We start from the raw sequence: 25,452 nt of genomic DNA, 5'->3' as shown, positions 1-25,452 counted from the left end.
CAACAAATCCTCCTCTTTCCCCAACCATGAGCAACATTTAGCTGTTGTGATTTTCTGATCTTGACGAAGCAGTTGTGAAACAGGTAGAAAAAACCGGAGACATGTAGCTTAACCTATCAGTTACCACTCTGTTATTGTAAACTACTTGAGTTTGGTACTGTTAACAATTTGTTCGGTTTCATTAACTACTTGTGTTTGGTTAAATGTTTGTTTACTTATGATAATTTTATATAAATATTTGTTTACCAACCCAGTTGCTTTGATATCAGTTAATATTTTAGGAGTTGTGTGCTGATTAGCATTTTTCCATTGAGGTTTATCCATTCAGCCAGAGGTCTCTTTATGCCCACATATCCAAGTGTATCACCACTATTAGGCTAGTTATTAGTAGAATGGATTTCCTATATATTTCAAATTATTATGTTATTCAGGTTTCCTTTGCATTCATAATTAGCATTTCCCTTAAATTTCAGGCCTCTAGTGCTATGATTCTTTTGTTGTTTTCTTAATAAGTGTGGCTCTCAAATACACAATCTCTCCTTAAGAAATGTTCCTAATGTATTCCAAGGTAGATTATGCCACAGAGTTAAACTGATTTTACCATGTGTCTTTTTATCCTCTTTATTCGGGCATTTAGCCTGATTATCCTAAAAGGAATGTATTAGAAAATTATGTCTAAGATTAAAAAACCACCTAGTTCTTCAGTTTGTGGCAGTTTTTATATATCAGCACAATAGGAACTTCTTTCACTATGTAGCTTTGAAGAGAAATTGAACAAGTCATGATTTTGCTTAAATCCTAATAAAGATAATTCTGCAGTCACTCACTCTCTATTTTTGTGGGTTTACTTTTTGCTTTCTTGGGTGCATGAACTTGACAAGTGTGTTGGTTGTATCCAATTTAACCTGTGATTTCTTCTTTTCTGTTAAATAATGTTGTACTGTTTCTAAAGCTCGGTGCGGTGTGCTTTGCCTTTTAGGCGCATTACTAGCTATTAAACCAAAGTTATCTTTACAAGATGCTTCAGATTTTGTGTTAGTTACTGTACTACAGGAAGGGACTAACAATACCTTTGTTAGAATATTAGCTTGCCAGTGAGCATGTGAATTTAAATTAGGCCATGTGTGTTAACATGAAACCATCTCTTTTTGATAACTTGTGCCAGATCTACACCAAGCAGGATATGACACTATGAAAACATTTTGAAAACTGTATACGGAATGTGTCCTGGGCCCCAACAGTTGTCAACTACTGTTATAAACCGTTTTAAAGCTGTAGTATGGATTCTGCCTTGATTAAATAATGTCTGTTCTAAGAGAGAGGGAAAATACAAAGAGAACTCTTTGGAAGTTCTTATTATGATAGGGCAGTGGGTTGGGTGCTTACAGGAAAAGACAATGGTTTGGATCCAGAATCTGCCTCCCAAGTGGACGGAAAGGCTCCTTTCATCCACTGGAAGCTTTTGAACCAGCAGAGGAGATCTTTGTCAATTCCTCTGTCAATCTGCTATGCTCCATACCACCCCAAATCTGCTCTAGAGTGTTGGAGGACCCTCCAGAATAGTAGGGTAGTTAGTGCTGGGGGCTACTGAGACAGGCAAAGCGCCTTACCCACTTTTCACTAGCAAGAGCATTCTGAATGTAGCTCCACTCAGGGAATGCTCCTGCCAGTGGAAAAGAAGCTGTATCCAACCCAATATTTTGAGCGCTAAATAAATTAACAAATGCAGTCTGTAAATAGGTTTCAATGGCAATTTTATGACTGGTCCTATTGATTTTTTTTTTTTAAAAAAAGATGTACATTGTAGGGTGTAATCCTAGACATACTTACCTTGGAGTAAGCCCTCTGAACACAATCAGACTTACCTCTGAGTAGAGATGCAGTGGACTTCACTGTTAGGAATGCAATATTGGTCAGTATTACCATAGTTAAAGTAGCTTTTAAGAGGATACAGTGGAAAGAAAGACTGTTGAAAACACTGTTGCCTGAGCCTCTCTGGACCCAAGACTTGGGGAATGGTTTATCTGTTGGCAGTTTTAGATCTACTTGAGAAGGAAGACGGATATCCACAACATCCTATTCTTTACGGCTTGTTTGTACTGTGTTTAGAATTCACTGTCCTTTATAGACTTATAATACCAAAATCCATCTATAGATTTATGATACCAACTGGACTGTGTAAAAAGTAATTAAAAATTCAAAGAAGCAAATGCCTTTAAACAGTAGGCCAAGTGTTATCATGAAGTGATCAAAAGTATGCACGAATGCATATGGAAGATTTGGAATACAGTCTCTTACCATGCATTTTTAAATACCCTCAGATAGACTTAGAGCAAGTTCACCTATTAAAATATTCATGCGATAATTTGAGTTATCACTTATAACCTGAATGTGCAAATGTCTTTCCACTTATTTTCTCAATCACAAAGGGCCATTTCTTCTTATTGCTCCAAGATAATGCAAAATGAAACGGAATGCATATGGGAGACTTACAGTGCAATTTATGCATGTCTACTCTAAAGTAAGGCCCATTGAGTTCAATGGGAATTATTCCCAGGTAAGCTGCAAGCCTATACCCACTTGCTAGGGAGTAAATTCTGTTGAACTGAATAAGGCTTATTTTTTAGTAGACATACTTAGGATTGCTTTATGGAAATTAAAATGTGCATTGTCTAGGACAGGTAGAAGTAACATCTGTAATTGTATTCTCCATTGTAAATTTGGAAAATGAACATATACAGAATTAGTGTGGATGTTGTCTTGTTATTGTTATATAAACTTTAAAATAATCCTCAAAATAAACCTTGGGAAAATAGGAAAAAATGGCCATGTGAAATTGGCTTTAGATTCCAACTTTAACTAATATCAAGTTTAGCTCAGTTCTGTTATATTGAAGTAGTTCATTTTTAAAAGCCTGACCCATATCACACAAGAGGATATCTAACGGTATTACTTGCTAGCTTGACCCACATTTGCTTTGTCTGGAACCCAACCATCATACATACATGAGGACTCTTTAATTCCCCCTCCAGAGGCTGGCTCTACATCCTCCAAAAAGCCCCTCAGGTTGAGGCAATCCTTTGTAGGAATGACACCCTATGTGGTGCAATCAGTTGTCACCAGAAGGAAATATCATCTCTCTTCTCATATGGAGGTGCTTCCCGCTTATGGATGGAAGTGAGTTTGATCTCATCCACAGTGGGCAGTATCCAATGCTGTCCACATGCTAGTGAGATCCACTGCTAACACAACGGGAAGCTAGCGAATCCTGCAGCAAAATGCTCATTTCCAGAATGAGGCACATGCAGAATGGAACTCCACCAACCTGCTCCGTTCTGGAAATGTCAATTTCCACTTGTTTCCTTGATTGCACTTAGAACCCCTAGTTCCTGTTGTAGGTCCTGTTAGCACAACAAAAACGGTGAGAGTACAGCAGCAATATTGGATACTGCCCATAATTTCTTATGTGTTATCCTTGGATGTGAAAAATGTAGGAAGCTGCCTTATACACCGTCAAACCACTAGTCCATCTAGTGCAGTATCATAAACACTGACTGGCAGCGGCTGTCCAGAGTTTCAAGCAGGAAGTTTTCCACCCCACTGGGGGTTGAATCTGGGACCTTCTGCACATAAAGCAGGTGCTCTACCACTGAGCTATGGCCCTTCCTCAATGAGACGGAAGAGCAGGCTTCTGATGTAACCATAATTACAACGTATAAAAAATGAAAGTAAATCCTGGAAGCATTAGAAGACATTGCTGGGCGACCAATTACTGAAGGATGCAATAGAGGACTTTTTCAAATCAATATATGGGTGAAGAGATCTGGAACTAAAAGACAGAAATAAAAAAGGTTGATTGAGGTACCTTCTATTAAGAAGGAAGATATTGATGCTCATACAGCTTTGGAAGGGGAGAAAATATGGAAATGGGAGAGTTAACCAAAGGCATAATTATTGTGAGGCAGTTGGCACAGCAGGTGAGGAGACAGCCAGAAAGTGGATGAATGGGTAAGAAAAACACCCTCTGAAAGCGAGGATTTATGGACAACAGAACAAACTACGAGTGCAGGTGTTGAGTATACAAATACTGAATGAAGTGACTGGGTACAGCCTGTAGGTCAGCCTTCCCCAACTTGGTTGGCTGGGCATTGCTGGGAATTGAAGTCCAACACATCTGGAGGGCCCCAGGTTTGGGAAGGCTGCTTTAGGGACACATCTCTCCTGAGAAAGAGGGATGGGATGAAATCCAGCCACCATTAAAAACCAGAACATCATAGGGGTATCACAGGTTACAAACTGAACCCTCAAAAGGCTTGTCCATAGAAATAAGAACCTCAGCTTCTGTACCAGTCTCCCCCAACCTGGTGCCTGTCATACATTTTGGACTTCAGTTTCCAGGATCTCTAACCATTGGCTATGCTAGTTGAGGCTGATGGGATGCACCAGGTTGGGGAATGCTGGTCTATACAATTGTTATGTTTCTGTCTTCTGTAAAGGGTATTTTAAAAGTACAGCATGGATATTTTACCTTGAAAATAAAACCACAGAGCTAATCTAGCTTTTATTTTTCCCCCAAATGCATTTTGAAATGAAATACTTGAAGGTATGTTTATCAGAATTGATTCATTGCTAGATTAGGAGTAGCACAGGAAGTCTAGAGAGGTCGATATGGGTGACACCATCTGATAAAGCTGGACTCATGCATATAATTTTCCGTTATGAATATAGAGTTTTCCCTTTACCAAGAATGTTCCCTCCTGCAAGCACTTGCTTTGATGTAGTCTTATTAAGAACATACATCAAAGCAAAGGTTTAAGAAAAACCCAACACTGTTCCTAGGCGATGTTCTATGGTCAAAAATGGGTCATAAATCACCGAATAGAACAGATGCCACTTATAGTTCCTCACCTTGGATAAAACATGATACAACCATCTAAATATATGTTCAGTTACACGATGTGCCCAGTTCTGCCAACTATTGTTGTGCTGCTCATTCATTGTCAACTGGGTTCAATCAATAGACAGATTATGGGACTGCACTCTACAGGGCCAAACATCTCTTCCTGCCATTGAGGTGTAAGGCTGGTCTATGCATGAACGTATCCTTGTAACAAAATACTTCCATATAGCAACTTCCTCTTGTTGCAATGTTTAGTGTGACCTACTAAGTGGAACCTCAGGATCAGACAGAAGGTTTCTTCTCTGCCAGCAATGTGTGTGTCTTACGAACATCTGGTATAGGTGAGGAAATTCTCCACACAATCAGTGATATCCACAAAGCCAGCCCCACTGAACATTATGTGGGGGATGAGGAGACTCACCACATGGAAATAAATTGCCATGGAGATAAGCTATGATATACAGACTAGTCCTTATCGTGACCTTTGGAAAGTTCTGCATGCAACAAAATGGTAGAATACGTTAGATAAGAATTAAGTCAGCCATTGTGCTTGACTGGATGAAAATGACACTGATGCAGCCTGCTTGAGATCTGTGCCTTAGTGCAGCAAATGAAGGCCCATCACTTTTTTCCAAAACCCTGAAAGGTTTTTTGTTTTGTTTTAAAAATGGCACCAGTCTTTACAATGTTCTGTTTCGGTCTGTTTTGCACGATGGCTCCTTGGCTTACACATCCAAGGGGGAAAGTCCCCGTCTCTCAGAGGTGAAGGGCTGAGAGCATCTGAGGATTCCATAGAGACATCACACTTGTAACATCAGCGCCTCTGGACATATGTCTGAAACCATAACCTTAAAGACCTCACCCCAATACTCCAATCAAGATGTCTAAGCTAATTATTTTAGTAGCAAAAAAATGCCGAACAAAACCAAAACTCTTCCCAGGTGAAAAGCGCTGTGGGAGGGGGAGCTCTAGCCAAGGCGAATGTATTTAATTAAGTCTTAAGCACATACCTCAGACACGAAACAGTGGACAAATCTATTTTAGCAAAGATGCTGAAAGTCTGACTCGAGGTTCACAAGCCAAATTCCCTGCATTGTTGAAAAGAACATTTTCAGTTACGAACTGAGTTGCATCTGCAGTACTTAGCATCAGGAACGTTCTTTATATTAACCCAATGCCTGTCAACTGTACACCTCATTGAAACAGTTATTTCTTCTAGGGGGGAAAAGCGGGGTGGGGGAAGAAGCAACAAATAAACCTTTAAAAGACATTGGGCCTATGAAACACAGCCTCTTCTGGAACAGAGTGAGGAAAGCTATTCACCCCTGCAGTGCTCTGCTCTGCCTTGCTATTCGACTTCAAGATAAGTCTCCAGAATATCCTTCACACTAAGAAACAATATGACCTTTAAAAGAACGGGAGAGCATTCCTAAATGACTATCAGGAACATCTCGACTGTGACAACAACAACAACAACAACAACAGTCAAATAACCAGAGGAATTGGCATGCATCCAAAAAAATGTAAGGTGAGTGAAACCCGGCTTTCAGCAAAACATTCTGCTGCAAAACCGACCTCATTTCAGCCTCTTCCAGATTTTAGCAAATCCCCAAATGAATGATCTTTTCTATGCTATGCCCGGAGTAAGCATCTCCACAAGGTTTAAAAGGAAAACAGAAGTCGAACAACAAAATATTCTGCTGCCTTACCTGGTCATCTACAAGCATTATAAATATATCGCGCAAAAGAAAGAGGGTTGGGAGAGGATCCAGGAATGGCAATTGCAACGATATGCTATCTAACCCAGTTCTTCTGCTTGCCAGTTCCGAAAAGGTTTCCAAGTATTCAAAACTGCTGCATTTTCATTGTAGGGGGGGAAAAGAGTGGGAGGGAGGGAGAGACCTCTGCAGTATCCTTTCTGCTTCAGCATCGGCTTCCTGTTCGAAGGCTCACTCTATGGTACCTAATACAAATCAGCAAATAGCTTGGAAAAAAAAGTGGGGGGAAAAGGAGAAAAAATAATAAAAGAGAACCCATCATCTTTACAGGACAGCTCCATCTACTGGCAAAATAAATGAATCCACACTCTTATGTGCTGCTGGGTCTTTATTTATTTATTTTTAAAAAGCCTGTTCAGCAGAACAGCATTTTTACCAAGTCTATGAATAGCCACTGTGGGCCACAATCCAGATACACTTAAGAAGTGACCAAACTAAAAGAGGCTATAAAACATTCAGATATCCAGAATCTTTGCAGTCGTCTTTTTTTCATCCGCCACCCCTTCTTTCATTATAGGAAGGGATGCTGATCATGTGTTCGATGGCGCAAACGACGATGAGCAAAATTAAGTCTTCAGGTGATTTCAGAAACCACTAAGCATTGCCATCTGCGTTAAAACTAAAAATGGTTTTCCTTCCATTGGATGTTATATAGTGCCACTTACTCTGTATTGTTGCAGACGTGCAAAAACACACACACATTTTCTGGACTGTTCCATATCTGAGTGCAGGTAGGGGAATTCCACATCTGAAAAGAACATCCTGCATAGAGGGGGTTGTCCTAGGCTATTCAAGAACCCTCCTCCGCGTGATCCAGGGAGAATTTTCGTATGGGGTTATACCACCATAAGACATCATCCCTCACACGCCCCAAATACACTCTAAATAGTACAGTGACAATCCAGGAACAACTGATTTTGTTTCATAGATAGATGGGCTGTTAGCAATCAATTTCCCACCATTTAATTATGCAACCAACTTAAAATACTATGTTAATTAGTGGGACAATGGTATGCATGTCTACACAAGTAAGTCCCTTGGAGTTCAAGGGGGTTTACTTCCAAGTAAGTGAGTAATAGGATTTCAGCCAGTAGTTTTGCATTCTTGTAAAAAAAATAAAAAATGGACCACCAAAACACAAATGATTCTAAACAAATGCTGCCAAAAGACCAAGCTCTCCATACATATTAGAGCACATCCAACGAGAAAATTACAGGCAGTTCTAAAGCAAGCCAGAGTTTTAAAAAAAACACTTGCAGTATAATCCTGTACAAGTTTAGGCAAAAGTAAGCCCCCCTCCCCCCCCACGGTGTTCAATGAGGCTTACTCCCAGAAAAGTGTGTATAGGATTGCAGCTTTAGTCTTTTCCCATCTGTTTCCACTTGTAGGAGGGGAATATTCCATGGAGTTTGGTGTTCAGCTTTGTTCCTGCCCCTCTAACCCCCTACTGGTGGATAGGACAGTAAAAAGTCAGACAGTGCCAAAAGCTCTTGCAGGATCTTCCAGTCAAAGTCCAGCCTAAATGGGAATGATTTAGGCATAACCTGGTGCTCTCCAGTTGTTTTGGAGTTTATTCCCATTAATCCTAGTCAGGTGAGAAATGCTGGGAGCTGTAGTCCAAAGCATCAACAAAGCACCAGGCTGGAGAAGGCTAGCTTAGCCAGAAATGTTTAAGTGGGAGCCTTAAACATGTTAATTTACACATTTCATGCAATCATTTCATGTCCATAATGCACAGGCTTCAAGGATCAATGGTGAAATTAAGGCAATGGGGACAAATCAACAGAGAGAGGCAAGACAACTTGGGGCAATATAGTTCTCATTGAATGCAGAAAAAGAAGTAGACGCACCAAATCTGAAACCCTTATCCTGTCCACTATGTTGTTATGGCTGGCTGACCATTTCCTTTTGTTGGGTAGATGTCTGTTTAACAGTCTCATTGGGAGATAACATTTAGGAGACAGTCTTGTTCTGATACCTGGAGAACTCTGGAGTGTTTTGAAGGAGATAGCCATCAGGAGTGGCCCAAGCAATTTTGCTGCCTAAGGCAAAGGACAAAGATGGCCTCCCCACTCCATGTACAGAAGCAAACTGAAGTAGCAAATGAATTCCATTTCAACACTGGTGATGGGACAGTCTCCTCTACCACACCTGTTGTCAGCAGCCTAGTTTAGGGAGAGCACGAAAGTCTGTGTGGGATACACAGCACTGTGGTCCAACATGGGGACTCATTAGGAAGGCCCAGAGTTGGCTGCTGCTGTCACTCACACTCATAGACACACCATATCTCCTATCGGAGGCAGTTGCCTCACTCTGCCTAATAGCAGGACTGGCCATGATGGGCTAGCTATCAGGAGGTGCTAATATAAGGTAGGGGGGGGGTGAAAAAGAGAAAGAGAGAAAGAGAAGTTTGCAGCTTGGAATAAATAGAGTCAGGGAGAACTGGGAGTTGGCAGAAGGTATCTTGGAACTGCAGAGACTCACTCTGGGGGATTTAATGTGGGGTAGCAGATTTGTCTCATAGGAGTTCCTGCTGTTTGTTTACCTCTTTGTATGCTCTACTTGTATATTTGTAAATAAAAATAAAGCAGATATGATAAAAGGAGCATCATCGGTCTTCTCATTCAAATGAAAATCCAGTGAGCATTGCCCCTTGGGGACTTCTCATGGCTTGGGAAATTGGGAATGTGGAGCCATACGAAACGTATCAAATACGCATATTCTTACATAACCTGTCTGATACAGATATACAACAGCACTATAAAGGTCCATCTCATTTAGATATTTAAAAATGGAAGTTCTAAATATTGCACAATAAGAGCTTAGCACACTATGGGATGAAGTTCCAAGACTGTATCTTTAACTATTCAACAACAATGCAGAATTCTAGGTTAGGGTGAGAGTTGAGCCATAAAATTACACTTCTGCACCCTAATCCAAATGACATTGTGGCTCTGAGCCACCTACGCACACGTGCAGCAGCCAGGGCTGAACAGACCTTGCCTTCTTAAAAAAGCAGTAATGATGTTGATCAACTCAAGAAGAGTGGAGCAGCGTAGATTAAGCCCAGCTTTCCTGGTCCCAAACAGCTGATCAACACAATGACTGTTCATCCGAGAAGGCTCAGTAAGAGCCCATTTGTACATACAGTTACTCATCTGACTAGGGATGTGAGTGTGCGTGTGTAAGTTTGTGTGTGGAAGCCTGTTTGTGTGTGGAAGCCTGGCACCTTATCATCTATTTGGTAGTAAGCATGTGGAATTCTACCCATCCCAGTGTTGTAGAACACACACAGGATTAAATGCAGAAGGCAGTCTAAACATGGAGAACTATTTACTCTTGTTTGGAGTTCAGTGAGTTGAACTTCACATGTTCCAACTGCATTAAAAATACTTCTCGCTTCCTGATAATGTGTGTGTGTGTATGTTTGTCTCTGTATTATTTGCCTTAAAATAATGAATTTAAGAAAATCAGATTGAGTACTTTATTCTACTATGGGCTGCTATGTTGACAGATTTAATTTCATCATCGCTATTTTAAATTCACTGCTTTCTTTTCACATTATTTCATCCCCTAGGGCTGAATGTTTAGTATTTCTGAAAGGCCTGAGCTTGGCATCATTGAAACCTTTTAAGTACAGGACAAGTGCAGTATGGTAAGGAGCATGATAGGTTGGGGGCCTGATAGGGAATGACTGAATGGTAGGAAGTGGTAGCACATGGATCATCTTCTGTGTTCATTTAGTTGGTGCTGAGGCAGCAAGTTAGGGTTTGCATGAAGAAATACCTGTGCCTTATGTTTATTTTGCCTGGACTACTCAATGAGTAGGGTAAGCTGGTCATGTTGCCTGCATGGAATGGTGGAGTGCTTAGTGCAGGAGTTGTAATCCAAAATGTGGATTTCATTACTGAAGTCCTGAATAGCCATTTTATATAATCTGAACATCCTACTCTGCGTGTGGACAATGTCATTATATAGTTTTGTCACCAGGTGGCACAGGACTTAAGTTATATCTGAATGGAGCCAAGCATTTCCTGTTGATGTCTTGTTCGAGTCTCTACAATAAAGTTCTTGTCCAGCTTCTTGACTGTGTCATTTAAGCCTTCCATGACACTCACCTCATTTGTTAAAGATCTCCACTCCTAACAGGGGGGAAAAACTAAACATAATTTCTAGCAAGTCCTTAATGATTACACTAGTAAGAACATACAAATTGCCTTCTTAGATTAGACCAATGTCTATTTAGTCCAGCATCTCATTTCCAATCACCACCCTGTCATCATGAATTCCATAAGTTAATACATGTTGTATAAAAAAGACAGTTCCAAATTTTCAGAGGCCTTCCTCCTTGCCACTGTCATCACTGTCCATTTGCTCTATTTCTCCCTCTGGCAAAAAAAAAAGGGGGGGGGAGAGTTAAACTGACCAGTTATTCCTGGACATGAGACCCAGTGGAAAATGCAAATCTGACTAGGCCTAGTGCTGGGCAAATCTATCAGTTTTGCTTTCTCTTGTATTTTTTTAAAAAAATCTCAAGTCCTTTCTCTCCCAAATATGAAGAACTTGGCAAATGTTGCTAAATTCTTATAAGAACAAACAAACTGAAACAAAATTCTCACTCACCTGCACCAACTAAATTCAATAGGTATTCCCAGCATGGAGAGGACTATGCTCACCTGCTTGCCATAGCTTTTAAAGAGGCGGCAGCCCTAATTAAGCACTAATATGACTGCATACACAGAGATTTAAACCCAGACTTTTTTTGAGATTTTTTAAAAACAAACAATAAACCCAGACTTTTAAGAAGAAAGCACTCAAGGCCCTAGGCCTTTTGGTTTGTTCCACATTGTTATTGTTGTTGCTTTTAATCCTGAATTCTTTTTGTTCCAAACATGGAGAACTTTGTGACTTTGGATAAATCCTTATCAAAATTTAATTAAAATGAAATTCCCACCCATCCCTAATTAGACCATGGCAGAGCTCACCTATGGAATGCTGAATGAGGAAATGAGGATAAATTCAAAAATATCCTGTTTTATGGGAAAACATCAGGGATGGGAGACTAACTCAAAATCAAAACATGTTTCTAAGGCACAGCTTTATGTTGACTGATTCAGACTACAGGACCATCTTCTAATCCAGTATTATGAATTCTGACTGCTAGCAACTCTCCTGGCCATTAGGATGAAGACTTTCCCACTCTTGCTATCACTTTAGAGTAATTTGCTATAGGGCAGACTGTATACAGGTGGAACATTGCCTGGCATTATAGTCAACTTAATTTTGTCCATCATCAGCCAGCATCACAAATCTATTGCTGGACCTGCTCGAGGACCTGTGCAGACATCCTCAAATGTTGGGGAAGGGGTTAATTCACAAAGGAATTAAACCAAGCAGACAAATCCTCAAGGCCTGCCAAAAATAGTGGGTAGGTCAACTAAGCCTCACCTTCCTTCAAAAACCTTGCCAAACAGCTTGCCTACGTGCCAACATCACCTAACATGCCCAGCCCTCTTCTGATTATTTTTTTTAAAAAACAAAAAGATTGTGGGAGGCTTGGTTATAACATGCAACAACGTTCCCAAGAGAATCAACCCTATGTCACCCATTTTGCCTACTGTGTGAAAGCACATTTTTTGTTTGTGCTGCAATCTGTAGATAGGGAAGCCTCTTCTGCTCCTGCACTGCATTGGTCCCAGGAGTCCAAGCAAGAGAAACAGTCCCAGCAGGCCACTTAACAGCACTGACAGCATGTCTGCTTGATCTGTTACTGCCACTATCTGGTTCTGTATCATTATCGGGTTTCTAGGGCATTCATCCACCATGAGTAGTCTTCTTCTTCTTCTTCTTCTTCTTCTTCTTCTTCTTCTTCTTCTTCTTCTTCTTCTTCTTCTTCTTCTTCTTCTTCTTCTTCTTCTTCTTCTTCTTCTCCTTCTCCTCCTCCTCCTCCTCCTTCTCCATCGTCATCGTCATCGTCATCATCATCATCATCATCATCATCATATGATGTTTAGCAAATGAACCTGGATTTGCTATTTATTTATTTATTGCATTTCTATACTGCCCAATAGCCGAAGCTCTCTGGGCTGTTCACAAAAACTGTTCCAGCTAAGGTTGGTTTGATACAGCCCTTAGTTTGATACAGCAAAGCCTTCAAACAAAGTTATGAAGCTGTCAGAGTTGGATACAGTGTGCCTACCCTGTTTGAGTGAACCTACAGCTGCTTTTGATTCTATCATCATCATCATCATCATCATCATCATCATCATCATCATATTTTTCTCTCTTGCGAGGCACCCATGGTGGCTAACGTGGTTCTCCTCCTCTCAATTTCATCCTCACAACTAACCTATGAAGTAGGGTAGGCTGAAAATTGATGACTAACCCAAGGTCACCCAGTGAACTTCATGGCTGAGTGGGGACTACAACCTGGATCTCCCAAGTCCCAGTTCAATGTTTTAACTGCTACGCCACATTACTGAGACCCCTAGGAATGGTGCCCACCACAATGCACCCCTATAACTCCCTGATGGAAAGCTCTATGCACTCCATTGCCCACTGGGGAGGGCACGGCAGGAGACAAATGTTTAACTGTGCCCCTCAGCCTAGTAGTCTCCCCTGGCTTCAAAGTCTACTCCTAGTGGCTGAAGATGTTACTGCAGGCTTTAAGCACGTGGACATGATTACATTAATTCAAAAGCAAATAATCCTCAGGTGCACACCCCTAAGGTCCACTTAGTATGCATGGCAAGTTTCAGATGTCTAGAGTTCATGGCCTTGAATGCTATGGTGCTGACAGACAGGTGGATATTCATTCTGAATTTTTTTTAAGTGATTAATTATTATTTTATTATTCCACCCTTCTTCCATGGAGCTAAAGGTGGGACATACCTCCCCACAATTTAACATCTCCACCATGTTAGGTAGTTGAGGCTGGCATACAGTGGCTAGGCCAAGGTCACCCAGTCAACGGAGATTGGAACCAAGGAATCATTGGTCTACAAGAGATGGAAGGTCATGTGTTTGGCTCTCTCACACTGCACATGAATTGCTCCAGGATTACATGATCCTCAGCTGAAACACAGGAGCACTCTGAAGGTTTTGAGTTTTGTGGGGAAGGAACAGGGCAGAATTGATTTACTATGGCATTTAATTTTTGCTTTCATTTCTCAATGAAACAGCTCTTGAAATGCAGTTTGTTTGCACATGAAGCCAGGGTCCCTGATCAGCCAAGCAGTGGGATCTAAATGTAAATGAAATGAAATAATAATCCATCACTTTCTTCTATTACTCTCATTATCATTAAAGACTAGAGTAATCCAGGTGAGGGCCGAAAGCGATGCTTTGGTCACAGGAATAACCTGATTATTCTTTTCTGTTTGGCATTGAGCAGTATTGCTGATATCTTATTTCGTTTTGCTGTGTTTTGCCTTTTTACTTTTTTACTTAGTAATGAAGAAGTAAAAACAGCCATTCTAAAATCATCTGTGCCAGTGGTTCCTCATTAGAACTCAGCTGGACTCTACCAAGATGTTTCAAACTGGAGCCTCATACTTTATTTGCAAATTTGGCCTCACTGAACTTGTCACAAATGAATGGATGCTGCCATGCTGATTTAAGGGATCAGAGGATTGCACCCAAAATATTTCACCAGGATTGAATGGTCTGGCCTTACAAAAAGGGTAATAAAGGTGCAAGTGCCCCCAGAGATGCAACAAACTCTGAATTGACGAAAAGAAAGAACTAAAAACTAGTTACATTGGGTGTGGGTTTTTTTTAAAAAAAGAAAAAGGTCACTACAGGGCAGTCTAAGCATGCAGACTTTATACATGCAACTTTTTATTCAGTGGCTTGCCCCAAGGCCAATGCTGACTCTTACCACATATTGGAGGTACTGGGCAATATCCAATCCTGGCAGTCTGCCAGCACTAATAATGTTGCACTAGTGGGGAGAACTGTTAGTGCAACGGGAAGCTAACGCTTCATAGCACAACTTCTGGAAACTAATTCCAGCTAGCACTTCTGGAATGGGATAAATCAGCAGAGCTGCCTTCTGTTTGGTGCAAAGGCAGGATATAAATCTAATAATTACATAATGAGGCCCACCCCCAGTCCCCCATCTGGCCCCAGGATTGGGCTCCTAGTGTACCCTAGCCTTAGACTGGCATAAGTAATTTCTCTCCATTAGAACCAATGGAAGGAAGAAGAAGAAGAAGAAGAAGAAGAAGAAGAAGAAGAAGAAGAAGAAGAAGAAGAAGAAGACGACACTGGGGGAGGAGAAGCTAAGTTTGCCCACTCCTTTCTCTGGCTGGTGCAGCCATAAAGCTCAATGAATTGTATTAGGCCATATTGTCTCTCAGCCTAATGTAGTTGAATTCAATATGAAAAGTTTGCCTTCACAAGTCTTATTTCAATGGGAACTAATACAGGTAACTTAGACTGGAACAAACCCAAGATATTTTGGAATCGACAACAAAAACACATGTAAGAGGATGGGGGAAGGTGGGGACTGTGAATGAAGAACATCTTAACAAAGGGACAGTAATCCACAGCTCAGTGTTCATTGAGGTGAGATGATTTTTTTACCTGATTCTATTCTCATTGCTTTGTGTTTCTCTTCATTATGATGATTTTGAATGAAACATATGTTTCATTTCATTATAATCATAAAATTAAAACTATATTAAATTTCTTTGGTCACAATCCAACTTTGTGTGTGAGTGTGACTCTGTGAGAGTGTGGACTGTAAACTATGTGCATGTTTATAGACTGTGTGTGTGTGTGTGTGTGTGCACATGCATATGGCAGGACAGCAGACATTCTCTTTATGTGGACTGCAGACTATGTGCTCTGTGTGTATGTGTGTATAGACTCTCTTTCTCTCTGTGTGTGTCTTCACACATACTGTGACCTTTCACAGAACTCATCCATACAACCCCTTCCCCCACTAGGCATCAGCAATGTATTTATTTATTTATTTATTTATTTATTTATTTATTTATTTCATTTATATACCGTCCCACAGCCGAAGCTCTCTGGGCAGGCCTCCTCCTCCTCTACATGGGACACCAAGCAACCCATCACCCCACCGGTATTGTCTCACATGCATAAGCTACACATTAGCAGGAGTCAATTCCATAAATAGGGGCCTGGGTTGCTCAATGCTCTGTGGGGAGGAGTTGAAGCAACAAGGAATGGCAGTAGTGAGAAGGAGGGAGCAGCCAGGCCCCATCTTATTCCTCCTCAATTTAAGAACTGGATGCAAAGCGTATAGACCATACAAAGACTGAACAGTGCCCAACAATAGCCCTTATTGCTATCTTAAATTAAGCAGTGACAATTACACATTTTACAACCCACAAAGTTCTTCTGATACTATTGACATGCATGAATCTATTTCACGAGGTTTGTGAATTGCAGGCCAAAGCGCTCAAAAGGACTTGTGCTGATTGTCTTAATCCAGTTCTTCCCCAACCTTGCATCCTCCAGATATGTTGGGCTGCAACTCCCATAATCCCCAGCCAAGATGGCCATTTGCTGTGCTGGCTGGGAAAGGGAGAGTTGCGGTCCAACATATCTTGGGAAGGGCTGTTTTCATCTTAATCTTCTCACCTACATTATAGTTGGTCATACTGTCTGTTTGAATACATCTGTGTACATTGATTTCCACAGATTTTCCATTTCTTGGAAAGTTGAATCTTCATAATGACTGTTTGGCCTACACTCTATGTACTTCATTGGGCTTGCAGTGTTCAGGGCACCCTGAGGAACAGATGGCTGGCTTTTAAAATGTCTGTTCATACAAGATTCACAATGCAAAAAAGTGAAACAAAGAAGACCTCACAAATAAAATAAATGACAGACCACTTTAAAATCATCCCTTCAGTAAATCACCTTGCTACAGATCCACTGTCCACAAACTATCAAAGGAACTTATGTTTCAATCATATACACACTTGCCCTATTGAATAGATTAGGTTTTCCTTCTAAGGGAACACATGTATAGGATTGCTCTGAAAAGCTGGCTTAGACTACAGTCCCATACAGATCTACCTGGGAGTAAGTCTCATTGAATCCAATGGTATTTGGATTGATAATACCATTGAATCCAATGGTATTATCCAATGGTATAAGTAGACATGCATAGGATTGCACTGCATGTAAATTAACTTTGATCATTTCAGGCTGCAATCCTGAACACACTTACCTAGGAGCAAGCCCCATTGAACTCAGTGGTAGTTATGTACAAATGGACATACATAGAATTGCACTGTCATTCTGTCTTAGGCTTGCTATCCCATGCATATTCATTTAGAGGAATCTCCATGGGGATCAACAAAACCTATTCCTTTGTAAATATAAAAATTTCCATCAGATTGGTGTGTGGATGTAAATACCTCAGCTTAACAGGCTAGTGGAATGAAATCTATATCCATAACTTCCTCTCTCTCTCTCTCTCTCTCTCTCTCTCTCTCTCTCTCTCTCTCTCTCTCTCTCTCTCTCTCTCTCACACACACACACACACACACACACACACACACTACTCCCAGTTACCAATAGAGAGCTAGATGCTATCTCCTTTAATGTGAGGAGGAGGAGGGGGTGGAGGAAGTGAAGGAAAATTCCTAATCCTAAAGCTGCAGTCCTATACACACACACTAACCCCACTGAATCCAATAGTAGTTACTTTCCAATAAGCATACATAGGACTAGCCTGTAAGATATGTTACTCGAAGAACTAAAAATATACCAGTAGAGCCATTGTGGTGTAGTAGTTAGAGTGTTGAACTGGGATTTGGGAAATGCAGGTTCTATTCCCTACTTGGCCATGAAGCTCACTGTGTGACTTTGGGCCAGTCACTAACTCTTGGCATAAGCTACCTCACAGGGTTGTTGTGGGGATAAAATGGAGAGGAGGACTATAGAAGTCACCTTGAGTTCTTTACAAGAGGCAGGATATAAATGTAATTAGTAAAAATAATAATAGTACAAGGTCTCTCTCTCTCTCTCTCTCTCTCTCTCTCTCTCTCTCTCTTTTACTTTTATACAAAAGCCTGTGTTCTTTAAAAGTCTATTTAGAAGAAATTCTATACACACTTACCTGGGAATAGTTACTTCCAGGTAGATGTGCATTGGACTGCACTGTTAATTGACTCTTCTTCTTTTTTTGCTTTTGGGAGATACAAATCACCCTTTTAAAAAAACTCATAATAGTATTCTCTGAAGCAAATAATGAGAAGTACCTAAGATTAGAATGGGTATTTTAATTCCTGAACACTTTTGTTATTAGCTGTATTGCTCCTTGCACTACATCTATCATACTGTCTGTGGACACAAAACATGTTTTCTTATCAAATGATAATGTTAATCAAACAACTTACCCCATCCACTCATAGATATGAAAGAACAGCAATCATGAAAACATTTTCTGACTGTTTTAGTAAGTGTGCGATAAATGCTGACCAGTATCCCACTGTTAAACCAGAACACCCCTTAACGTCCCCATATGAGTTACAGATGCTTAGCTGCTTACTCAAGAAAAGTGCTACGTGAACACAGTGAACCTTTCTAGAACTCAGTAGCAAGCTAGCAGAATTTAATGAGTCAGTGTGCTGACTGAAGACATTTTCTCTTCCAAGAAGAGTAACTAGAACTACCTTAAAAAATAAAATAACGAAAGAGTACATTTGGTTTAGGCATGCATATAATTTTTATAGATGACTAATTCTTTTTAAGGAACTTCTCTCCTTGTCTTTTTTATACAATCTGAAGAATAGTTGCTTTATTGCTGTCCATGGTACTGCACAAAACCTCCCTGCTTCAGGGTACTTTCAAATGTATCATGCTGCCTCATTAAGTAGTAACACTCTGGCAAAATGAGCTCATTTGCTTGAAATTCCATCCACAAGCTTGCTGCATCAGTACTGTGCTCTTTACTCCCAAGGCCTGTTCTGCTGCAACCCACTACTGAGAATTCCCCCCTTACCCACCCCTGGCAACAGACTGAGTAATAAAATCCAATTGATGGGATCAATATTTCCCCCCCCCCCCCGAACTGTTTCAATAGAGTTCAGCATATTTTTTGAATCCCTTTACCTATAGACATCATCTACTGCAACCACTACAGTGGGTACTGTATCTGAACCGCCGCAGAGCAGTCATTGAGTATAATCTTGTCTGCAGTATGCACACCCCCATATGTATATTAGGGGTATATAAATACACAGAGGCATTCAATGATGGCTAAGCCAAGTATCTTCCTTGATTATGTTGTGATTTAAAATCACTCACGCACACACACACACACAAAGCAGCTGTCTTGTGAAAGAAGGATGTTTAGAGATGCAAGTCCCCTGCAATGGAAAAAGCCACAAATTGCAGTACATCTTTCACAGCTAATAGCCATTCCCAACAACATTCTCCTGCAACACCTCGAAGGAAATGGATTCGTTTCATTGCTTAATCAGTTAAATCAACGGCAATTCCCCCATGGAGAGAAAAAAAAGATGTTTGTTAAGCAAGTCCTAATATATTATTTATTGGTTTTGCAGAGAGTTTCAAAGCTGAAAGGGCTAGTAAGAAATGCTACGGTTATTCAAGCATGGAAATATAGCTGATTTTCCTGTCCTAGTAATTCCACCCCCCTCTGCATTCTTACTGCATGGCTGACAGTCATTTGAAAGGGTAGGGGGGAGAGAATCTCACAGCACAGTTACTATTAAATCATGCAATTTTTTTAAAAAATTACCCAAGTAGATGCAGCAAAAGGTCATAATCCAACTTCCATGCCCCCATGAAGCATTAAGCTGAAGCAGGAACCCCACTAGCTCGTTCAGGCCAGTAGTCTCTCTCCTACACTTGACCTAGACTGCCTTACATAATGAGGAACCAGTGCCGTATCCTGAATGTCATCCCTGGCAGGAGTAGCAAGTGCTGGCAGCAGGCGGGCTGGTAGTTTGCATGAAGATCACGGAGTCTTCCCCCCCCTCTTTCCCCTGGACTGCTCTAGGAGAAGAAGCACAAAAAGCTCCAAAAAGCCAGTGTCCTTCTTCCCCTGGAATGAATGACCAGAACAGACAAGAGCCTTAGAAATGCAAGGCAGATGGCAAAGGCTGTGCTTGTCCTTCCAGCAAACCTAACACAATTCCTGTCGTATTGTCTAGAGGACTGCATAGCTGCAGCTAACATGAGCAGCAGCGAGACAAAGTCAGGAAGGCGGTCTGGCTGGCTGTGTTTCTCATTGTGGTGAGTAGAAGGCAGAGGAAGAGGAACTGAAGGTTAGATTTTTTAAAAATTGAATTTCCTAAGGGAACGTTTTAAGCCCATAAAACAGGTTGGTGCATGCAGATAAATGGGGCATTGTTAGAGGAAGTCCTTTGTGTGTGATAATATTATTCAAGGAATTATTCACATATTAAACTGAATGCATTCAATAGATTTTTATATGCCCCTGCAAACCGTGGGTAAGCTTGTTTCTTGCAATTATTCTTATTAGCAAGGATTTCTGTCCTTAATTATTTTCTGTTTGATGAGCACCTGAGAATTCCCTAGATTGTTAGCTCCTGGGTTTAGAATATATTAACACTTCATCCATGACAGAAACAAAAAGAAACAAGTTTGCTTGGTCTTAGTTGTTGGAGACTCTACAGAGTTCTATGACTGGATAATGTTGAATGTTATTTGAATTATTGTTTGTGATTTGAATTCTTTCCTCCCCCACCTTCACTTACTTGTCAATCCTGTGAATGAGAGGGAATGTCAAAAAAAGGGGAGGGAGAAAGAAAGGGAACATTAGGAAAATAACAAACTTGTGTAAAAAGGGGGGAATACTGAAAAATATTCATTAAATGGTTTAAAATATAACACTATTGTGGTTTGCTAACATGTAAAGTTGTACCAGATAATAATAATATATATAAGAGTGTAAGAATAACTTTCCTGGAACAGACCAAAGGTCCATATAGTCCAGAGGTTTGCATTTGACAGTGGCCAGACATATTATTCTGGGAATTTCAAGACAGAAAGAGTGTTCCTTTATTGTTATTGCTGTTATTGGCAGCATTTGGTAATCCAAGGGATATGCTGCTTCTGAATATACGGATCTATTTCCAGTAATCATGGCTAAAAGTCATGAATGGATCCTTCTTCCATGAATGTAACACTTTTAAAAGCCTTCTGTTCTAATAGCCTCCACTATATCTTGAGGCTATGAGTCCCACAAGTTAATTTATATGCTGTGTAAAGAAATACTTTTTACATATACCCAGAGCTTACCAACCAATTTGAATGTTTGTTTCTGTGTCTCTGTGCTTTGAAGAAGAAAAAAAGTAGAGGGAAAGGATATTCTTTTCACTATGGGGCAACCAGGACTGTGCATAGGAATCTATGCTGTGCATAGGATCTGTGCATAGAATCTGTGCATAGGAATCTATGCATAGGAATCTAACTGTGGGTGCAGGATATATTTGTATTACCTTAATAAATGTGACTTGCTGTTCACTTTCCAGCCCTTTGCTAATATTTCCTAAGTGAATTTTCCCCTTTGACCGCAGCAGTGCACTATACTGATGTTTTCAGTTAGTTTTCTACTTCCTACCATGACCCTAAGGTCTGCTTCCTGGGCAGTTGACAAATTAAATCCCATCGGCACGTACATATAAGTCTTCATATCCTCAACTACCTGGTTGTCTCCTTCTCTCCCTTCAAATCCCTCTGAAAGGGGGATTCCTAATGGCACAATTCCTTAGTTCTCACCCCCTACCAAAACGAATAGCTCCATCACACCGGAGGTTAACACGCTCCCTACCTTCGCTTCTCCACCCATGTTTTCGTTCCTCAGTTACTTCCTCTTTTCAAAAGAGGAAGTACAGAATGAGCATGAGGCCCATTGAGTCCACTGTTCTAATGGCGCTGCTTCTCCTGCACACAGTGGGAGAGAGCAGTAATTTTGAGGTTAAAAAACCATTGGACTTAATTAGGGTATTTTTGTCATGCAAGGAAGGCCAGAAGAGGCAGAAGGCAGACAACATTATGTGAGGGACCTGAGCAAACTCCATGAGTGCCCAGTAATGAGCGTGCAATAAAATGCTTGTCGGATGGAGCTTTAGGTTTAAAAATGTGCAACTGGATTGAAGACATGTTCTTCCTTGGTTAGCCTCTCTCCTCTCTGTTTCCTCCCACTGGGTTTAATTTTAGGCGTAAGCTCCTTGGGGGCGGGGACATCACTTTTGGTTTGTTCCTCTGTAAAGTGCCATGCACACAAACGGCACTATCAAAATAAATAAATAAATAAATAAATAAATAAATAAATAAATAAATAAATCGTGATTACCACATTTTGTTTGTCCCAGTGCACTACCATTACATCCCATCTGCTATTCTGTTGCCCATTAACCTACTTTGAAGAAATCCTTTTAGAACTCTCCAACGTCTGCTAGGGGTTATTTATGATTCTGAATAATTTGGTGTCTATCATGAATCAAGCCTATAAACTGCTGTAATTTCTCAGGATTTGCCAGTTCCATTTGGAAAAACAACAACAATCCAGTCAGGAGGGAACAAGACAGTTCCAACATGTCTGCATCAGGGGTGCAGAACCTCAGGTCCATGGGCCAAATCCAGCCCTCCTTGGGTTCCCCAGAAGGCCATAGGAGGATTGGAGTCAGAGACCATGGGTCCATCTAGCCCAGTATTATTGACACTGACTGGCACAATGGCTCTCCAGAGTTTCAGGCAGGAGTTTCTCCATTTCTACCTGGAGATGCCAAGGATTGAACCTGGGGCCTTATTTATTATTATTTACCGACCTGGGACAAAGAAAGTCTGCCCTTTAGCTCAGCCTTCCTCAACCTGGCAGCCTCTACATGTGTTGGACTACAACTCCCATCATCCTCAGCCAACTTGGTCCAATGACTGTGCTGGCTGTGGTGAGGGGATCTATAGACCAACACACCTGGGGGGGGGCATGAGTTTGGGGGGGAGAGGCAAGCTGCTTTCCCCAGATTTTGAGATATCTTAATTGCAATTTCCTATTTTACTATATTAGCATGGCAGTGGATTAGTGACATTTGAGCCTAATCATGCTGAAATCCTCTGTACTGCTCACGTTACTGGCAGATACATTTTGGGTTCATATAAGAGAAATGTGGCATCTCCAAAGTCTTGGGAAAGCAGCTTATTTGCCTCTGCTCTTTAACCATGCTGGCACGAAAGCAACATATGCTCAGACATCCATATACTTTGTAAAGCAAGTTATAAAAGCATGAGGCTGCGGTTTGACAGCGAAGCTATGAACCTGATGCTTTCTCTCTGATACATCCCGTGATCTTTATAGAGCAATCTGATCCTTGGTTTTGCCTCTGCTGGATGTGCATTAGATCAGTACTAAATTCTGCTGTGCTGGCAGAGCCAAATAGTATGTCAGTATAGTGGGTGTACATCAGTGTAGCATTACTGATGTGCTGGTGTTACAATGCCACAAGTGAAAATGGGTGGGGTTGGTGGTGTGCCATCACAGGAGTGGAGCTTAGTCAGAATTTGGTGTCTAAGCAGAAGTCAGTCCTGCTCCTGACAGAGCAAAACTTTATGTCTGCAAAAGAGATGGAATCACTAAACTAAATACCTAAAGCCTGTGGAGAGTCCAAGATTACTGTCCCAGAAATATATAGGTTCCAGCCAAAGAACTTATATAAAGATAAGTCTCATTACTCTGTCCTCATGTCTGGAGAACTTGGAAGCGCACGAGTGCTGAGGATGGGGAACTTTAGTGAAGAGGGGCACTTTGCACAACCAACAAGCAGCGAAGGCAAACAACAAGAGGCGCAAGGTAGATAAATAACATTTATTTTGTCTCAGAAACCGGTCAAGTACTCTGCTGCAAGACTCCAGATACAGCTAATGAAGAGGAAACACAACCCAACTGCTGCAGCTGAGTTGCAAGGACAAGTCACATCCCACAGGTAAGCAAATAAGGGCAGTCACCAGAAAGGGGGAGCCCGTGATTCCAAGTGTAACTTCTTAACCTCCCATATTCCCCCCACCCAAAGCCCGCCAAGAAAAGAGATGGATGCGCAGGGCCCTTAAACTCTCCTGGTCACATAGTCTCTTCACCCTCCTCCCACACAATTGGGGGTAGCTGAATACTGGCTTAACATCCTTCCACTACTCGACAGGTAGTCACACAGCCCCCAATACAGAGAATATGCCAACATTAGTTATGCCACAATTCCCTTAATACACAAGCTTCCACCATGCCTTTTTTTCGGTGGTGAGCGCTGTTAAGTCAAAAGAGCCACTGTTAAGTCAAAAGTTCATGATTTGTGTCACTGTTGTTGCTGCTGCAGGATAAGAGCCAGAGTACATGAAGCAAGACAAACAGAAATGGCAGAGAGCATTCAGAGCTTTATCACACCAGTGTTATACTGTGCAATCACTGCGAATTGCATGCAAAGGACTCCGAAGTTTTCCACCTTATAATCTGCTTTGATTGTGAAGTACTCCCATGCATCCTGCCTTAATTGTGCAATAAAGCAAAAAGATTTGCCGTATTTAGCCCCTACTTTTTGAGCGTATCTTCCGAGCTGCCACTGGGGCGCAGGAGCAGGATTTTAAAGAAATGCTTACATCTGCATAAGCTTTGAAGATAAAGACACCAAAATTGGCACAGTAATAGATATTAGGGAGAGCTTTAAGCATACCAAATTTGAATTGAATTGGGTCATCCGTTGGTTTTTTATGATTTTTTACATTTCCCCCCTTAAACTCACTTCCTGGTATGCAAAGGATCACTGTCGCCCGGTAGCAAAAACAATAACAACCGCGAAAGCTTAGCACTACGGTGATAATCCGAGGGAAGCAGGTTCGTGGGATGAAGGTTTTCAGTGTAACTACCCACATGGAGAGTTCAGCATTGTCACCATGTCTGCCCTGTCTCTCCTAACAGGTGAATCTCCAAATGTAGACATCAGGAGCAGTGACAGTGGGTGAGTGGAGATCTAGGTTGAGGCATGTGGAATGGAACCAAAACAACATGGCAAGACGCTTTCTCAAACACTCACTCAGCAAGTGAGTGCCTAGTCATCAGAACTATCCATTGCAGTTGCTACCCAATACCCATTCCCACCCCATGTTTTTCTTATCTTCCTACAGGGAACCAGGCTGCCACTGAACATGTACTGAAGGAAAGATGTTTCTCACCTCTAGTGCCATGCAGATTACAAGTGAAGCCTTCAGCAGAAGGAGCAGCAGGACCAAAGTGACCAGTGGGGGAAACATCTGCTGTTCCTTTTGTAGGCTGGTCAACCTCTTTTGTTCTAGCAGGGCATATTCAGCATGGAAATGCAGTGACAGAGAGAACTGCATCTCTTTCTCCTTTCTCTGGCATGCAGCTTTCTTGGGTACAGGGCCCCAGCAGGAACAAAATGAAATGGTGACCCCAGTCAGGTGAAACTCACTTCACTAGATATTCAATCAAAACTTTGACTGATTCAACTGTGGGCCAAATCAGATATTACCTTAAAGATGTAGCTTATTGCTTTGATCTTTTTTTTTTTTTACTCTAGTGTAAGTGCATGCCTCTGTCCTGATTGGGACCATAGCATGGGGGGACATTAGGGGGGCTATAACCCTTTCCCTTCTGCTGCAGTCCCAATCTGGACTGGGCTCCTGTGCCTACAATATATAGTGCCAAACAGCGATCCAACAAAACAAATGGATCACTATTTGAGACTATGGCCATAGCTAGACCTAAGGTTTATCCCTGGATCATCCAGGGGT

The 25,452-nt window shown here is 41.2% G+C and overlaps 1 protein-coding gene and 1 long non-coding RNA gene across 2 annotated transcripts in view; one reads left to right on the top strand and one right to left on the bottom strand.

The window, feature by feature from the left end:
• Positions 1–19,506, bottom strand: part of LOC134392268 (sodium channel protein type 1 subunit alpha) — a 114,683-nt gene extending 95,177 nt beyond the window's left edge. The window contains exon 1 of the mRNA XM_063116439.1: positions 19,427–19,506. The gene's annotated coding sequence lies outside the window, so the exon portion shown is untranslated. The remainder of the gene's footprint in view (positions 1–19,426) is intronic.
• Positions 19,507–19,650: 144 nt separating this feature from the next.
• The window catches only part of LOC134392276 (uncharacterized), a 38,296-nt gene continuing 32,494 nt past the window's right edge, over positions 19,651–25,452 (top strand). The window contains exon 1 of the long non-coding RNA XR_010025039.1: positions 19,651–19,955. This is a non-coding gene — a long non-coding RNA (uncharacterized LOC134392276). The remainder of the gene's footprint in view (positions 19,956–25,452) is intronic.

The sequence above is a fragment of the Elgaria multicarinata genome, chromosome 2 (genome assembly GCF_023053635.1).
Source record: "Elgaria multicarinata webbii isolate HBS135686 ecotype San Diego chromosome 2, rElgMul1.1.pri, whole genome shotgun sequence".
Lineage (NCBI taxonomy): Eukaryota > Metazoa > Chordata > Lepidosauria > Squamata > Anguidae > Elgaria > Elgaria multicarinata.
This window is presented reverse-complemented; position numbering and strand designations above follow the sequence as displayed.